The sequence below is a fragment of the Aethalodelphis obliquidens genome, unplaced genomic scaffold (assembly GCF_003676395.1).
Source record: "Aethalodelphis obliquidens isolate GAN/ISIS:26980383/991018 unplaced genomic scaffold, ASM367639v1 scaffold65, whole genome shotgun sequence".
NCBI classification, from domain to species: domain Eukaryota; kingdom Metazoa; phylum Chordata; class Mammalia; order Artiodactyla; family Delphinidae; genus Aethalodelphis; species Aethalodelphis obliquidens.
In genome coordinates, this window is record NW_020838009.1 from 7,849,566 (window position 1) to 7,867,725 (window position 18,160).

At 42.3% G+C, this 18,160-nt stretch overlaps 1 protein-coding gene and 1 non-coding gene across 8 annotated transcripts in view; one reads left to right on the plus strand and one right to left on the minus strand.

Annotated features, from left to right (window-relative positions):
• Positions 1–18,160, minus strand: part of SH3GL3 (SH3 domain containing GRB2 like 3, endophilin A3) — a 285,361-nt gene that overhangs the window by 83,945 nt on the left and 183,256 nt on the right. The window lies entirely within an intron of this gene.
• Positions 16,345–16,417, plus strand: TRNAR-CCU (transfer RNA arginine (anticodon CCU)). Its single transcript has one exon. It is a non-coding gene; the product is annotated as a tRNA-Arg (tRNA).

Sequence of the window (18,160 nt, forward strand, 5' to 3'; positions counted from 1 at the left end):
TGCTATTCGCATTCCCTTGGAAGGCTTCTCCCATATAGCTAACCCCTAATGATTGCTTCATGGCTCAGCTCAGGTGTCACTAGGATGTCCGGCCTGACCCTGAGACATAGTTGGGTGACTCTCCTGCAGGTCCCCTGAACACAGCAAGTGCTAACACAGCACTTATCACGCTGCACTGTCCACCAGCCTCCTGCAGTGTCCTGTGAGATCCTTGGGAAAAGGATCTTGTCCATCCTACTCATGATGGCATCCCCAGCACTAGCACAGTGCATACCGAAGAGTAGGCCTCCTGGCCCATAACTGCCCGCAGAAAATGTACTGAAGGGTCACTGAAATAATTTGTGGACACGTTAAGGATATTGTTTGAATTTCTATTAGTGACACTTTTGTCCAATAAAAGTCCAGTAAAATTTGGTCCTGAATGATAGCAAGGATATAATCATAATATCTCAAACCATGTGATCTCCTGGCCTGTGATCTCCTGACCTTCAGTGAAGTTAAGAAGATTTAAAAAAAAATTCTCATCATACAGTTGCTATATGGCAATAATAGAAAAGAAAAGCATGATGATTAATTGAAGGAAAGCAAACCTGTTGTTTTAGTAACGTCAAGATAAGAAAAAAAAATTAGTAACATGATTTTGTCTGGGTCACTTTACAAGAGTTATGTGGAATGTGATCTCAGAAAGTTTAAAAAAAAATCCTCCTATAAAAATAAAACAGCTGAACAGAAAGTGACAAGTAAAAAGGATGAATCTATATGACTTCTCTTTGGAAATGGGAAGATACCTCTTTCATGAAAAATCAACAAAGAATACAGTATTTAGACTTTTTTAAGACACTAGATCAGCAACTTGTAAGTGCTGAAGCTTTTAGGAGAAAAGTCTAATTCACCCACCATGTTGCAAATAAAAACCTCCAGGGCCACAGAGGCTCAGTAGATCTCCCTAACTGTACACACGATCCACTGTCACGTCCTCTCATGCTGACCTTACTCACTCCCCCATACTCCAACAAGAGCCAGACTTATGTGAAACTTCAAAACAGGTGGAGAAGAAATCACCTTATATAGTCTAATCCCCTTCTATAGCCATCACATCCTTTGGCCTCAGCTGTTTGGTTAAATTTAACATTGCTGAACACCCAATATGACCTTCCCCATTCATTGGAAGGTTTTGGTGATTGCTGGGGTAGTTGTTGCTTTTGCCAACACATGGGCCTCAGGGAGGAGAATCCTCACTGATTTCACATTCAGTTGGTTTTGGAGATCGGAGGCCATTGAGAGATAAGGATAACAGCAAAACCAAAACAAAATAAAATAAACCCAAGTACTTGAGATCACACCAGATGCTTAAGTCAAGGTTGGGTCCGTATCTAGAGCTGAGGGCCAGATTTCATAAAAGCTCCCCAAGCCTGGCCACAAGGAACACAATAAAACTGCTAACGTGAACTCATTCACAATTCAAAAATTAAGGTGAGAAAGACTCAGTGCTGCTTGTAACGGCTTGGGTCCACCACCCCTGCCCCCTTCGATACTGTTCCCTCATATAAGAAAAGCTGGTCTCGGGCAGGTTCCTGGTAGATGCAACTCAGGACCTCCGTTCTTCTCCAAAGAGCCTCCACTCTCCTCCTGGGCGCCCACCCTGCGCTTCCTTAACAAACCCTCACACACAACCCTGCCCTCCCAAACTATTCTCAGGATGTCTTAAAGTACCCACTTGTTTCCACAGTGTCATTTGAGCTCAAGGCTAAAGGACTAAAATCAAGTGAGACATCATTGATATTGTAGCAAATAAATAGTAACAATACAATGTACAGCTGGTCTATTTTGAGATGCTGATAAGGGGAAAAGAAAAGGTAAAAAGGAATGTTACATTCTTTTCCTTCCCATGAAAACTTTCATGACCTTGCTCAACACTTCACAATGATACTTCCCCTTTCTGGGGTTTGTCCCTGAAAAATTGTGTGTAAATCTGTTTTTCATAACTCAAAACATATTTTTAATTCACTTTTGAAGCTTGTTTACTTAAAGGCATCATCAAAGAATCCTTTAGCAAAATGAAAGGGTACTAATGATGTAAAGATCACCCTTATATCTATTTGTAATATACATTCAACTTTGGGAATATCTGCTGTTCCCAAAATGTGGACCATCCCTATGGTTTAGGGAAAAAAGGTAACTATTTAGGCTTTTTAAAATTTTTTTCTTTTTTGCCCTTTTATTTCTTTGTTTTTTAAATTGGGGTATAGTTGATTTACAACAACTAGCACACACAGTTGTGTACAACACAGTGATTCCAATGTTTTATAAGATTATACTCCATTTAAAGTTATTATAAAATATTGGCTATATTCCCTGTGCTGTACAGTCTATCTTTGAAGCTTATTTATTCTATCCATAGTAATAATACTTTTTTCAATTGTACTTGCTCTTGCCCACACAGACTTTTTCCTACGGTCACACAGGAGGTTTTATTGGATACCTTAATCAGGAAAAGACCTTTCTGTGATCTCAAAGCAGATTTCAGAGCCTGTACATATTCTGTCCCTTCTTTGCCAAACTGAAATTACTGACTCAGAAAATTTAGTAATTTTGCTTTTTAAAAAGCAGCTATAATGACAAAGCAAGGAAAGAAAATCAGTGGATCAAACTCAATTTCAGAACCAAATTAAGGCAGCAACATTAGTGTGATCACAAAGCATATGAAATGCCTCAGGCAGGTCCAAGAAACTTGCAGAAATGAGGACAGCAAAGGCCAGCGTCCTCCTCCACCAGCCCTGCAGCGAAGGGACAGGAGGAGTGTGGGCTGACTGCCCACATCACTTTTGTGGAAGACGTCATTTGAGGAGATTGTCCCTAAAAAACAACACTTTGGGATCTGTACTTCCAACTTACATCACGGTTGTTGAAGGCGCATTCTACTACAGGGCAAATACAGTAAGTCCCCTACATACAAACTTTCAAGTTGCAAACTTTCAAAGATACAAACGTGCATCTGGTTGCAGCAAGGAACCTGTACCAGCAACGTCAGGTGTGAGTGAAATTGCAGCTCGCCCTCCGTCTCCTGTTGCTGACGATCCTTCAGCTCTACCATCTCCCACCTCCTCCCCCTCCTCCAGTCAGTAACACTTCTTGCCTGTTCACTCGATGCCAGCCCCTGCATGCCAGCTGTTGTACTGTACTACTGTACTTTTCAAGCTACTGTACTGAAGGGTCAAAATGTTTTCTTTATTATTTGTGTGTGTTTGTTTTTTATGTATTATTTGTGTGAAAAGTATTCTAAACCTATTACAGTACAGTACCATAGAGCCGATTGTGTTAGTTGGGTACCTAGGCTAACTTTGTTGGACTTACGAACAGATTGGACTTACGAACATGTTCTTGGAACGGAACTCGTTCATATGTAGGGGACTTACTGTAAGTAACACCTGGGATGAAAGTTGCAAGCACCTAATCAGGTCAAAAGAAAAGCTTCCTATTAGCTTCCTAGTAGCAGCTTCTGCAGACTCCTCTCACTTTGAAAATGTTAGGGGTCCTCCAAGGTCTGGTTTCAACTCTTCCCTATCTCTTCTCACTCCCCTGTATTCTCTCCTGGGAAATTACATACACTCTCAAAAGCTTCACTTACCATCAAGCACCCAAATTATTATCTTTAGCCCCAAATCACTGCCCTGAGTTCCAGATCCACATATCCAGCCGCTTCCTGAATGTCCCCATCCAAATGCTCCCTACTGAGCTCATCATGTCCCTCTGTCCCTCTGCACCTGCTCCTCCCTTGCCCACCTGTCCAGACAGCACCAACTTCCTAGGTGATAAGAGCAGAGGCTACAACAAAATCTCCCATGTTACGACTTCTGGCTTTGACCTCAAAAGTGCATATACATCCCAAACTAATTCAACTTGACTTCGGAAAATAATCAGACACAAAACAAAGAGCAAACACTGCCCCGAAGTCTCCTTGCCTAGTCAGCAACACTGGCCTCCACTAGCCTCAGCTTGGACACAGCCCCTGCTGAGGCCCTGGGACATCAGAGAGAGAGACGAGGGAGCTGACCAACACTCCACGCTGACCCGGAATTGGCAACAGAATGAGCATTACAGTTTTCGCATTATTGTAGGTTGTTCTAATCTGAACAGTTTGCTGCTGGTCATTTGTCTATTCACTCCCAGCCCCAGCGGCACCCTTCTGCATCTCCTCGGTCATGCCATGCCGAGGCTGGGACTCTGCAATCTACATTTCTCAGGCTTGCGTGCCACTGGTTTCTAGTTATGTTCTGATGGTGGAACGAGGGAGGAGGGGAAAAAGGCTCTGTTCCTGCTTTCAGCATCCACCTAGCAGCCGCAAAAAAGCTCCACCTCCTAGTCTTGGCACTTCTAGCAGCAGCTCTGGGGTGTCCCCTTGGGGATTCAAGGCACAGCTCTCACCACCCCCTCAGGGCACAGCCCCTCCCCCAACCCGTGGCAGTCCCTCCTCTGACCTCTTAGCTTTTGAGATCACAGTTCTTCCCTTTGTCCCCCAGGACCTAGAGGTAGCAGCTGCAATTACTTCAGCATCCACTTGTGTTCTTTCAGCCTCCCAATCCCTGTAGAGTCAGAAATCCCTCGTATTTGAAATACTTAGCATGATTTCTGTATCCTAAAGGGACTCTGAGTTATGATACAGGATTTCTTTTGTTGTGTGGTTTGTTTTCTTTTGTTATAGATTTTATAGTTTGCTCACAAAATATCGCTTTCCCATGGCAGAAGTCTCTACCTTTGGTTACCATTTATTCTGCCAAGGAGACTGCTTTCCAGAGTGGAGATGGAAGAACACATATCAGTAAGAGGAAACTGAAACCTCAGAAAGAGGCCAGCCGGACCCGCAGATAATTCTGGGCCCATGATCCATATAACTCAACTTTCAGATTCTCAATTCAACTTTATACCGAATATTTGCGACGTTAAGCAAAACACACGCCTGTTTTAAATGTTTGGTTTTTCTCTCTATGGACACAAATACATTTTAAGATCTGATGAAAAAGAATACTGCTGACCCCTCTCCCTCCTTTGGCCCCTTCCCCACAAGCCACCATCCTATGGAGTCCTGTCCATTGTACCTCCAGCTGCAGGAGCAGTCCAGCTCACCAGCACCTGTCCCTGGGAAGACAGCAGCCTCCCACTTTTCCGGTACAGGATGCTGGGATAATTGCATGGAATTAATCATCAGCGTGGAAAAGGACAAAGCTTACCTCCCCCCACAGACAAATTAATAACAGGTGGATTACACTGTTGGGAGAGAATTCTCCCCAGGTCTCTCTTGCTTCTGCATGTCTTGCAAGCAGAGGCTTTGCTCCTCCCTTGGTTCCAGACTATCTTTTCAAGGATGTTTGCATAGTGACCAGTCTTAGAAGATATGATGTTTCTCTCCGGGGAAAAGGACAGGTTTGTTTACTTTCCAGTAAAATATAGAGGGTATCTCCCTTTGGAGCAAAGGTCAGGCAGACCTTTAATAAAAGGTTCAGGTTCTGAGGTCTGCCCTTAATAAAAGGTTCAGGCTCCCTAGGCTCAGGGTTCCTCTCCTATAACACAATCTACTTCAGGTACAGGAGTTACCCAGCCCTTTTCACATCTGTCCTGGGGGACTTTGGACTTGGGAGCCCGCACAAGAAAATTCTGTTACTCTAGCTACTGCTATGTTTTGTGAGTAATAAAGTCATTTGTCTCAGACCCAAAAACCTTGTATCTTTTGCAGCATTCATGAAACTGAACAGGCTAACTTGTTAGCTTGCAAGTAGAGGAAAATTTTAGACCCTCTACAGCAGTGGTCCCCAACCTTTTCGGCATCAGGAACCGGTTTCGTGGAAGCCAATTTTTCCATGGACTGGGGGCTGGGGGGGATGGTTCAGGCTGTAATGCGAGCGATGGGGAGCAATAGGGAGCAGCAGAGGAAGCTTCACTCGCTCGCCGCTCACCTCCTGCTGTGCGGCCCGGTCCCTAACAGGCTGCGGACTGGTACCAGTCTGTGGCCCGGGAGTTGGGGACCCCTGCTCTATAGTTCTTAGTATACATCACTGAATGTGAAAACAAAAACTATCAAGCTTTAGAAGATGAAATAAAGAACAGCTTCATAATCTGGAATGTCTTAAACAGAATACACAAAAGCATTTACCGGGCTTCCCTGATGGCGCAGTGGTTGGGAGTCTGCCTGCCAATGCAGGGGACACGGGTTCGAGTCCTGGTCTGCAAAGATCCCACATGCCACGGAGCAACTAAGCCCGTGAGCCACAACTACTGAGCTTGCGCGTCTGGAGCCTGTGCTCCGCAATAGGAGAGGCCACGACAGTGAGAGGCCCGCGCACCGTGATGAAGAGTGGCCCCCGCTCGCCACAACTGGAGAAAGTCCTCGCACAGAAACGAAGACCCAACACAGCCAAAAATAAATAAATTAATTAAAATTTTAAAAAAGCATTTACCATAGAGAAAAAAATAGATAAATTTGACTACATTAAAATGAAGAAATTCCATTCATCAACAGACACTATTAGGACAGTGAAGAAGATGTTCACAATAATAAATAATATTGACATACAACTGAAAAAGGCTTATATACAGAATGAATATATATCCTATAAATCAATAAGAAAGATACAGAAAATCCAATAGAAAAATTGGCAAAATAGTTGAGCAGACCCTTCACGGAAGAGGAAAGCCAAATGGCCAGTAAACATATAAAAAGGCGCTCAACCTCAAAATCAGGGAAATACCAATTAAAATGAAAACCACCATGGAAAATCATTTTGGAAAACAGTTTGCCATTGTTTAGTAATGTACACCATATGATCCAGCCATTCATAGCAGTATTATCAGTAACAGCCAGAAAACTAAAAACAACCCAGAAGTCCACCAACAGAAGAATGGATAAATACATTAGGTATTCTATACCACAATAAAAATGAATGAACTACAGCTACACAGAACAACGTGTCCCCACTCGCCACAATTAGAGAAAGCCGCGAGCAGCAATGAAGACCCAACACAGCCAAAAATAAATAATAAATAAATTTATTAAAAAAAAAAACAGGTAAAAGTAATCCACTGTATTTAGGGATATTTAGGTTATACAATTATAAATAAAAGCAACACATGATTGCTACAAAAGGTAGGACAGTAATTACTTTTAGGGTGAGAGAGGAGTACATAACTCTGAAAAGCTCCATGGGGACAATGTTCTATTGTCTGGGGTGCTAGCAATGTTCTATTTCTTGTCCTTGATGGGATTACACTAGTGTTCAGTTTATAAATAAACCAACAATCTGTACACTTATGTTTTATACCCTTAAAAATTAGTAAACACAAACACAAAATGACTGAGGAAACAATATCCAGGTCATGAAATTGAACATTGCCAGTAAACCAGAAGCTCCCACACACCCCTTTCCAACACAACCTCCTCCTTTCCCTCATCGGTTGTCACTATCCTGACTTTTACCCCCAAGTGTACATTATTAAATACTATGGTTTACCTCAGTCTGCTTTTGACTTTTACCTAAACGAAATCAATTGAATATCTGCATTTGAGTCTGAAAACTGTTCTTGATAAATCAACTAATTACTGTGATGATGCTGCTTTGGACATAATATCTTCGCAGTGAACTAAACATAGTTCAGTTGAAACAGAGATAACGTGCTAGAACTTTACAAGCGTGTGTGAAATCGTGAGAACGCCAATTTACATTAAGCAAAAGAACATTATCCGTGACATAAACCCAGTGGTGTTAATTTGAATTTTACTGGGTTAGTAGTTTTATCTGCATTTAATTTGAAATAAGTTTGGAGTTTATAACTTGCCTTAAAGCTCTAAGCATAAGTTTTAACACTTACTTTTACGTTCATCCCTATTTAAGTAACAATATAATAAAACTAGATTTAACTCAACACAAGGAGTCCCTTATAAAAAGGGGTCCTTAGTTCACACAGATTTGAGAAATCCTGCCTAGGAATTGGCTCCCATTCTTCCATCTCACCCTCCTGCCTGCACCCCAAGACAAAACCACAGCTTGCTACCTACAGCCAGGAACATTCAAGCAGAATGCTTTCCAAACCACCCATGTCATCTCTGTGAAGTATGTCAGGCACTCTGCCTGTTACCTTTGGAATTCATTCCGATTCCATTTGTCAAACAGATGATCAAAGCCGGGGACCAAAATGAGGCAGCAGCAGCTAAGCAAAGTGTAAAAACAGTTTATTTGGGCCAGGTGACAATTCTTTGAAATGCTAGTGACAATCATCCGTAGCTCATACTTTGGCATTGCTACTGCTTAATTATGAACTCAACCGCAGAAAGTCCTCACCCAGTACATTTGTTTCCTACAGCTGCTGTAAAACGTTACCAAAAACGCAGGGGCTTAAAACAACACAGATTTATTTCCTTACAGTCGCGGAGGTCAGAAGTCTAAAATTGGTATTTCAGGGCTACCATCAAGGTGCCGAAAGGGCTGGTTCCTTTTGGAGGCCCCAGGGGAGAATCCGTGCCTTTGCCTTTTCTAGCTTCGGGAGGTCACCTTCACCTGCATCCCTTGGCCCCTGACCCCTTCCTTGCATCACTCCAATCTCTTTTTGCGGTACGTGGGCCTCTCACTGTTGTGGCCTCTCCCATTGCGGAGCACAGGCTCCGGACGCACAGGCGCAGCGGCCATGGCTCACGGGCCCAGCCGCTCCGCAGCATGTGGGATCTTCCCGTACCGGGGCACGAACCCGTGTCCCCTGCATCGGCAGGCGGACTCGCAACCACTGCACCACCAGGGAAGCCCCTCCAATCTCTTACATCCACCTTCACTTTGCCTTCTCTTCTGTCCTGCCTCTGTCTTATCAAGGACCCTTGTGATTACATCAGACCCAACTAGGTAATCCAAGGTAATGCCCCCATCTCAAGATCCTTAACTTAATCACATCTGCAAAGTCCCTTTGCCATATAAGGTAACATTCACAGGTTCCAAGCCTTAGCACAGGAACCTACCACACTCAGGTAGCAGAAGTCGGACCTACCACAGTTGTGAACAGGAGGAACGCACTTCTCCTTTGCTTAAAGTTCAAGGGTTCAAAAGAGGCACACAAACTCCTGACCTAAAAGCAATTTCGTTACTATGTGAATGAATCCTAAATTACTGTGGTATAAAAAGAAATACAGGGGGGGTGGGAGGGAGACGCAAGAGGGAGGGGATATGGGGATACATGTATACGTAGAGCTGATTCACTTTGTTATACAGCAGAAACTAACACAACATTGTAAGGCAATTATACTCCAATAAAGATGTTAAAAATAGAGAAAGAAAGAAAAGGAAATACAGGCACTCCCCTGGTAGTGCAATGGTTAAAAATCCACCTGCCAATGCAGGGGACACGGGTTCGAGCCCTGGTCCGGGAAGATCCCACATGCCATGGAGCAACTAAGCCCGTGCACCACAACTACTGAAGCCCGTGCGCCTAGAGCCCATGCTCCGCAACAAGAGAAGCCACCGCAATGAGAAGCCCGCGCACTGCAACGAAGAGTAGCCCTCACTTGCCGCAACTAGAGAAAGCTGGCATGCAGCAACAGAGACCCAACGCAGCCAAAAATAAATAATAAATTAATTAATTAAAAAAGAAATACATATGGCTTTTATCCCTGGTTTCCAACACAGAGCTCTCCTAAGACCTTTGGGATTTCCTGAGTGATAGGAGTGTCCTTTGTCATTCTTTAGGAGTCCCTTTTGAGCACACCTGAGTCTATGCTGATGACGACTTAGGGTGGGGCCCCTAGATAGCCTCAGGATGGGGCTGGCCACCAGAAAGACCCAGTGAGTAGAGGGTTGAAACTTACCATCCCACCCCCTTGATCTCCTGGGGAGGGCAGAGTGGCTGGAGGTAGAATCAATCATCAATGGTCGAGGATTTAATCAACTGTGACAGATGTGTAAACCACAGAGAGCAGAGTAGCGTGAAGTCAAGTGTACAGTAGAGTATGATGAAGGTGCTCTGGACAGGTAGGAAAGGCATCACAAAGGAAGTAGGATGACAATTTTGCCTTGGAGAATTCACAGCATTTGGAGGAGGTAAGAAGAAGGGAAAGGGTATTTCCAGATGAAGAAAAGCATAAGCCAAGGCACCAAAAAGCAGATATTGAGCCTGTCTAGGGACAAAGGTGACACTTCCAATGTGGCTCGACCGTGGAGGGTTTGGGGCTCAAAGGGGGGTTGAATAAGATGATGAAAGCTCTGACACCATGTCACGTTATTCCATGGTCTTTATTCCAGAGTCATGATCTTTCAGAAAATAAATTTCCTTTTCATTTACCAAGTAACAAACACCCCACAAGTTTAATGTTCAAAACCTTGACCTAGTTCTATCTCAATTATACAATTTCTCAAAGACCCTTCCAACCCCATGCCTCCGAGTTCTGAGCTGTGGTTAATGGACCCCTAGTGGAAGGCAGAGCAGGGAAGACATCACCAGTGCACCCAGTAGAGAAGTACAGATTCACAACAGGAAAGCACAACTGTTGTGCAACTTGAACTCTGATTAAGTCATTACACAGTGGCTGAAACCTGTCTGAAAAGGAGTATTTGGATTTGTCATGAGAACCAATGCTACGTAGACATGTTTTTAAAGGATTGTTTTCAAATTGCTCTATCGTTTAGAGAGAAAAGAGATATGACCTTTTTAAAATGTGAAAAGCAGAATAAAGACGCAGATGTAGGGAACGGACTTGAGGACACAGGGAGGAAGGGGAAGCTGGGACGAAGTGAGAGAGGAGCACTGACATATATACACGACCAAATGTAAAATAGATAGCTAGTGGGAAGCTGCTGCACAGCACAGGGAGATCAGATCGGTGCTTTGTGACCACCTAGAGGGGTGGGATAGGGAGGGTGGGAGGGAGACGCAAGAGGGAGGGGATAGGGGGATATACGTATGCATACAGCTGATTCACTTTGTCGTACACCAGAAACTAACACAACATTGTAAAGCAATTATACTCCAATAAAGATATTTTTAAAAATTAAATATTAAATAAAGGGAAAAAACTTTCATCCATTCATTAAAAACAGTATCAAGAAAAAAAAATGTGAAAGGCAGGAGAAATATTGCCAGTTGCTCCTTTATCTAGTTAATGAGGATTCTCTAAAGTGTTCTCTGCAGAATAACACCTTATCTGGAGGGAGTTGGTGGGGAGAGAGATGGAGTGAGGTGACAGCCAGGCCAAGGGGGGAAACAAAGTGCTGATCACATTGTGACTCTGTGTCGGGGGCGGGGTGGGGGGCGGGAGGGGGGTGTGTGCGAGAGAGAGAGAAAGAGAAAGAGAGAGACAGAGAGAGAAAGAGAAGGGGGATGGGCTGATGGAGGGAGGGAGGAAAGAAGAGAGGAGGAGGGGTGAAGGTCAGGGAGATGATGCTGGCGTCTGACTACACTGTTGGTGCCTCTTGTTTGGCTTCCCTCACAGAGCAGGAAGATAGAGAAGCTTTCTAGGTCTAAGCCGCAGGAAAGCCTTACGTGAGCAGCTTCCACAGAACAAGGAACAGATCTTCTGACACCAGTAAGAAGGAGAGCTCCTGCTTCCCCGCTGCGGCTACTGCTCAAAAGCAAACTCTTTGGAACATAAGCACCTCTAGGTATTTCTGACCCTAGGAGTAGTTTAGAAATGAAAATTATTGGGATCTCAGAGAAGGCAAGGATTAGATTAATATTAGACATGTAGAATGGAAGCAACCTAAGTGTCCATCGACAGATGAATGGATAAAGAAGATGTGGCACATATATACAATGGAATATTACTCAGCCATAAAAAGAAAAGAAACTGAGTTATTTGTAGTGAGGTGGATGGACCTAGAGTCTGTCATACAGAGGGAAGTAAGTCAGAAAGAGAAAAACAAATACCGTATGCTAACACATATATATGGAATCTAAAAAAAAAAAAAAATGGTTCTGAAGAACCTAGGGGCAGGACAGGAATAAAGATGCAGATGTAGAGAATGGACTTGAGGACACCGGGAGGGGGAAGGATAAGCTGGGACAAACTGAGAGAGTGGCATGGACATATATATACTACGAAATGTAAAACAGATAGCTAGTGGGAAGCAGCCGCATAGCACAGGGAGATCAGCTCAGTGCTTTGTGACCACCTAGAGGGGTGGGAATAGGGAGAGTGGGAGGGAGACACAAGAGGGAGGGGATATGGGGATATATGTATATGTATAGCTGATTCACTTTGTTGTACAGCAGAAAGTAACACACCACTGTAAAGCGATTATACTCCAATAAGATGTTAAATAAATAAACATATGTAGAGTTAAGAAAATAGGAATATTAAACACACTTCATTCAAGGTTGCTTTTTTTTTTAGTCAGCTAAACTATATAGCTCTACTTCTTACAATATTATGTAGCTAACGTCAATGTACCTGGGTTCCAGAAAGGCTACCTCACCCACAGTCCCACCAAGATACTGGCAATAAGAGTTCCTGAAGAGTTTTTTTTAATCCCCATTAATGGACAGAAGTAGGGATGGGCCAAGTCCCCTGAAGTGACAGGTGGCATTAATTCCCCTTGAGAGGACCTGTCAGAGCCATCCTAGACCTCTTCATGGGACGCAAGTCTGAAGACCCCTAGACCACAGGCTTTTCCACGGGAAACTCCCACCGCAGTGAGTCTGTCTTACTGGGAATGTGCAGAACTGCCTGCCAAGTGACTGTGCATCCAAGGGCCTGACTCCACCAGGTCCAGCATTGGCCCAAGGGACAAACTCCCCTCTGACCCTGGACCCCTGCGAGCTTGCAGCTGTCCACGCTAGGGCGCCACGCCATAACCGCCCTATAGAGTCGGGGTGCTAGGAGGAAATCCCGGGAGGGATGGGAAAGGTCAGGAGTGTGGCTTCTCGGGAGCCAACGTGAGTCGGGCAGGGGAAAGGAGTACTGGGGGAGCAAACTGGGACATTTCACTGGGACCCTGGAGACTAAGCAGCTGGTGGGGACGCTCACAGTCCAAGAGGATAGGCATCTCCAGACCTTGGGATTTTATGGGCAGTAAATACCAAAAATGGCAGTAGTAGTAATAATAACAATAAAATATAATATTTATCATAAATTAGTTATCCAATCATAATTATATTATAAAATATTACAAAATATGTTACATTCAAATAAAATAATAGATATAAAATATAATAATGATATATTATTAATTTTATTATTTTTAACCATCTAACAAAGTGTTTTCAAGTTTTCATTTTCTTAGAAAGGGCACTTCTTTTTTATTGCTGTTTCATTTGAATAAGGACCTTTCAATACCAAAATTATAGGAAGAACATAATCTTGGAAATCAGGCAAATTCAGATTTGATAGAAACTCACATTGTTCTCTTATTTGTCCTTATACTTTTCTCACTTACTAAGGACCAGTGAACACTTCGAAGGAGGCCAGTAGTTCACACGTGGAGCTGGAGAGCTGATGGGACTGGACACCAGGCACTCCTGCCAGCTCTGTTTCTACCTGTCCTCCTGCAGGTAGCTCTGCAGAGGAGGTGCCTTCTACAAGAGCAAGGCCTAAGGCCCAGACACTGCGGTGCCAGCGCCCACCAGCATCCCTTTCCTTCAATCTGCTCTTCTGATTGGCCAGTTTTCTTTGGGGAAAGCCTAAATGCCATAACTCCTGCCTGGTGGTAGACATGCTCTAAGTAGTCCTTCCCAGAGCAGAGAAAGGATTAACTGATTGCTTCCCTCTTCACTCTGGCTGCCAGCAAGCCCAACAACACATCTGAGGATCAACAACAGCACCTCCACGGACCTTCTTACCTGTGTCTTTACATGTAAATAAATTCACGTAGACCTCCACAAGCCTTGCCTTTACCACAGCTATTTATATTTTCCCTAATCACGACTCATTATTCTTTCTTACACTTTACATCTAAAATTTCTTGTAAACTGTTTCAAATCCTACGTGGTACAAGAGAATGTAAATAATATAAACCCCCAAAATGTTTACGTTAAAATTATAAAAATTTGCTAAAGTAATTCACTGATGACTGAGGCAAGCATGACGTCTTTTACATAATAACCGAAGTGCAAAGCAAAAATCACTTATGCCACCAGATGAGGCATTAGGGCCCAAACTGATATAAGCAAAGCTATTTTTTTCCCCTGAAAGATAAAATATAGTGAGCCATCAGCTTAATTTAAAATTCACACAGCTTCTAAACAATAAGAGGCACTTTTCTTTCCCATGAACAAAGACGTTTTATTCATACGTGAATAAAGCAAAGATTCTTTCTATTCTATCTACATGGAGCAATTCTGCATTTCTATACAAAATGAGCTATTTTGCACCAGGCAGAGCCATATTACAGAACCTTTGTGCACTCTGGATGAAGTTGTCTGATTGCACATGCATTAATAACAAAAAGCACTTTGTATTATCAAATAAGAAAAAAAAATCCTTAAGCTTTCCATGACACTCTCTTCTGTTTTTCCTTCAACACAAACCCATACATTAATGCATTCACTTCTAACCCAGAACTGGGTGTGCTCCATAAGGATGGAGAAAGTGTGTGGGCCCATAGTGAAAGGACCAAATAAAAGAAACGTGAACCTCCATACCAAGTATTTTGGAGCGGTTTTTGGTTGAATTTTTTCCAAGGGTGTAATTTTAAATAGGTTTTGTGAAGTTCGGGGTGGGAGGCGGGGCTTGGGGAGGAATCTCCCCAAAGTGATTACAAACTCATTTAGACAGCAAAGGATAGTTTCTACTTATTTTAGGGTTAAATCCCTGAATTATTCATATTTCAGGATAATGAGGGAGGCATTATAAAAATAGCATATTCTTTAAAGAACTTTACTCTTTCTTCTCCAAAAGTTTAAACCATCTTCTTAAGAGTGTAAATATAGTTCTTAAATTTAACAGGAACCAACACTGACCAACCTGTTAAATTTAACAGGAACCAACATTTATCAAACCAATAAAACTGGATTTGAAATATGAAGTCTTAACTTAAAAACAAAATTCTTCATTAATTACTCCACTTTTGAGCAACAAATTACTGAGAAGTTCTGAGCTCCTGGGTGTCTCACTAGTAAGAAGTGAGACAGCAGAAAATATAAACTAATTTAAAGCTAGAATCCATATGATCATTTGGAAGCAAAACATGAATATCATCATAATAGTCCTTGCCATCCCCTGGCCCTCTACAGTATTCATGGGAGGGATTTTACTGCAACAATATCCTTGGATTCTAATCTTAGTACATGTAGGGCATACCTCCCCATTCTTCACCTCCAAAGCAGGTCAACCTTTATTTTCCTGCCTCCTTCACCCAAGACAAGGCTTGAGCAAAATGGCCTGTTCCATAGACAATTCCACTGCCCTCATATTCTGTCCCACCCTTTCCTAAAAAAAAATGTGTATTTCTTAAATGTGTGATTCTTTTAAAAAGCATACTAAAACACTCAGTGTGTATTTAAAAACATTCATTCCATAAAGGCTCACAAAGTGCTTAATCCCCAGTAAGACGCTGGGAGAGGTGACTTTCCAATAGCCTGTCTCCTGCTCCTACCTTTGCCCCTCCGAAGTCCATTCTCAAAGGAGCAACCAGAATGATCTTGTTAAAATTTAAGTCCACCTTGCCCCTCCAATATTCCAGAACCCTGCAATGGCTCCTCTTTTCACTCAACGTAAAAGCCGAAGTCTTTGCAACAAGGCCCCACAGAAACAGCCTCTCATCCTCCCTGACCATCCTTCTTCTCCCCCTCGCTCATTCTGCTCCAGCCACTCTCCTCCCTGGTACTCAAACACCTCAGGCAGGCTCCTGCTCCAGGGCCTTTGCACAGGCTGTTCCCTCTGCCTAGCACACATTTCCAGCAGATATCTGCACAGCCAACTTCCTCGCCTCCAAGTCTTTCCTTAAATGTTACCTTCTCAATGAGATGTACACTGACCATCCTATTTAAAATTGCAACTGCCCCATGCCCTACCTCTACTGCCCCAATCCATCTTCCTTTTGTTCTACATTTTCTTTCTCTCCGAAGTCCCTATCACTTTTGAACTTACCATGTAATATACTTATCGGTTTTGTACACAGATACACCCCAAACACCTAGAAAAGTGTCTGGTATATAGTATGTACTCAGTAAATATGTTACAAATGAACAAATGAATACTTGAAAAGATCCGAGATGAATCACTAAAAAGAAATTCAAACCAATGAAAGATATCAGTAAAGGTCGTTAGTTGAAAATAAGTATACACAAAAATAGATTTTCAAATTTCAATAATAGCCAGTCAGGAAAATTACGTATTTTTAAGCAGGAGAATTATTTATATAAATAAAACCCGTTGGGACTTCCCTGGTGGTCCAGTGGGTAAGACTCTGCGCTCCTAAAGCCGGGGGCCCAGGTTCGATCCCTGGTCAGGGAACTAGATCCCGCATGCATGCCACAACTAAGAAGTCAGCATGCCACAACTAAAGATCCTGTGTGCTCCAACTAAGACCCGGTGCAGCCAAAATTAAATAAATTAAAAAAAGAAAACTTATTATGGTAAACAAGTAAGAACAGAGTTGTGATGCTCCCCACCTGTCAGCCACTCCTAGAAGCCCTTGATCTCTGAAGGAGAAGGGGCTTGAAAAGCCACACATTAAAAAACGCACAGGAGAAAAGAGCAATTCACACCAGCAACAAAAAACGTTAAGAACTTCAAATACTTAAGAAGAATTTGTTAGACCTATATTGAAATAAAACCTACAAAATACTTACTGAGGGACATAAAAGAATTCAAAAGTAAATGGCAAGATATGATAAATTCGTTAAGTGGGAGGATTCAAAATCCCAAACCAGCTGTTTTTCCACAGATAATTACATAACACAACCCCAACAGCAAGGCTTATGTCAATATTTTGAGTAAACTGACAAAGAGATCCTAAAACCCATCTTGAAAATAAAAATGTAAACAACAGATAGTGCCCAAATCAATAGAAAAAGCAATGAACAAAATAGAAGGTTCAGAAATAGAACCAATATGTAGGATCGAGTTTTACATTACAGGCAGCAGTTAAGTTCAGTAGGAAGAAGCCAAATTATTTAGTAAACTCACTAACCATATTGATGACAATGAGAAAATTTTTAAAAATTGCTGTAACTATAATTTCAAAAAAATTCCTGATGAACTCATAAATATTTTAAATATTTAAAAAATGAAATGATATAAATGAAGCCACCATAGGTAGGTGAATATTGGTGCAGTCTCAGTTAGAAGCCTTTCTAAAAATGATTTCAAAATCAGAAACTAGGATAAGAAAGACGAATAAAACTGACTACAATAAATAAATAAATAAATCCTATTACCTTAAAATAATTTCTTTTTGTCAAAAGACACCATCCAGTCATTAGAGAGTAAAAAGACAAGCCAGAGAGTAGGAAAATATACGTGCATAACATATAACAGCAAAGAACCAGTACCCAGAATATGTTTTAAAACTGCCACAAATAAATGAGAAAAAGAAAAATATTTTTAAATGGACACAGTACTTGAACTGGTATGTCACTAAAAAGGAAATTCAAGTGGCCAATGAATAAATTAAAATGTTCAACCTCTTGGTCTCCAAGGAAACGTAAATTAAAACATCAATGAGTTATTACTACATATTTACCAGAGGGGCAAAAAATCTGAAAGTCTGACAATACCAAGTGCTGACAAGGGTGCGAACTACATAACAAAGTTCTTAGAAATCAATCAAACACATAGAATGTTAAGCTCTGTTCCTGAGTCGTATGGGAGACAGGTGTGCTGAGAACTAGGCCCAACACAAAACTGAATCCGGGAAGTAGGTGCAGTTAAGTGCAGCAGCCTCACCCTGTCTCCTGCTGGGTGTTTCCTATCTACACTCACATTCCATGAAATGTGGTAACTGTTACAGACCTCACTCACTCTAGGTACCAGAACTGCTGGAGCTCTGAGGCAGCCCCAAGGAAGGTGCCAAAGGTTTCTTTTGTGATTATCATGCTCTGTAAATGTCCACACCTTGGGTCAGCAATTCCACTTTCCATTTCCACACTGGTGAGGAAAACGCATCCTCCTCGGAGAAGGTGATTACTGAACACCAAATCAGACCCTCAGAGAGAAGGCTGTACCTCAGATACACAGTTGTCACAGTCTAAAACC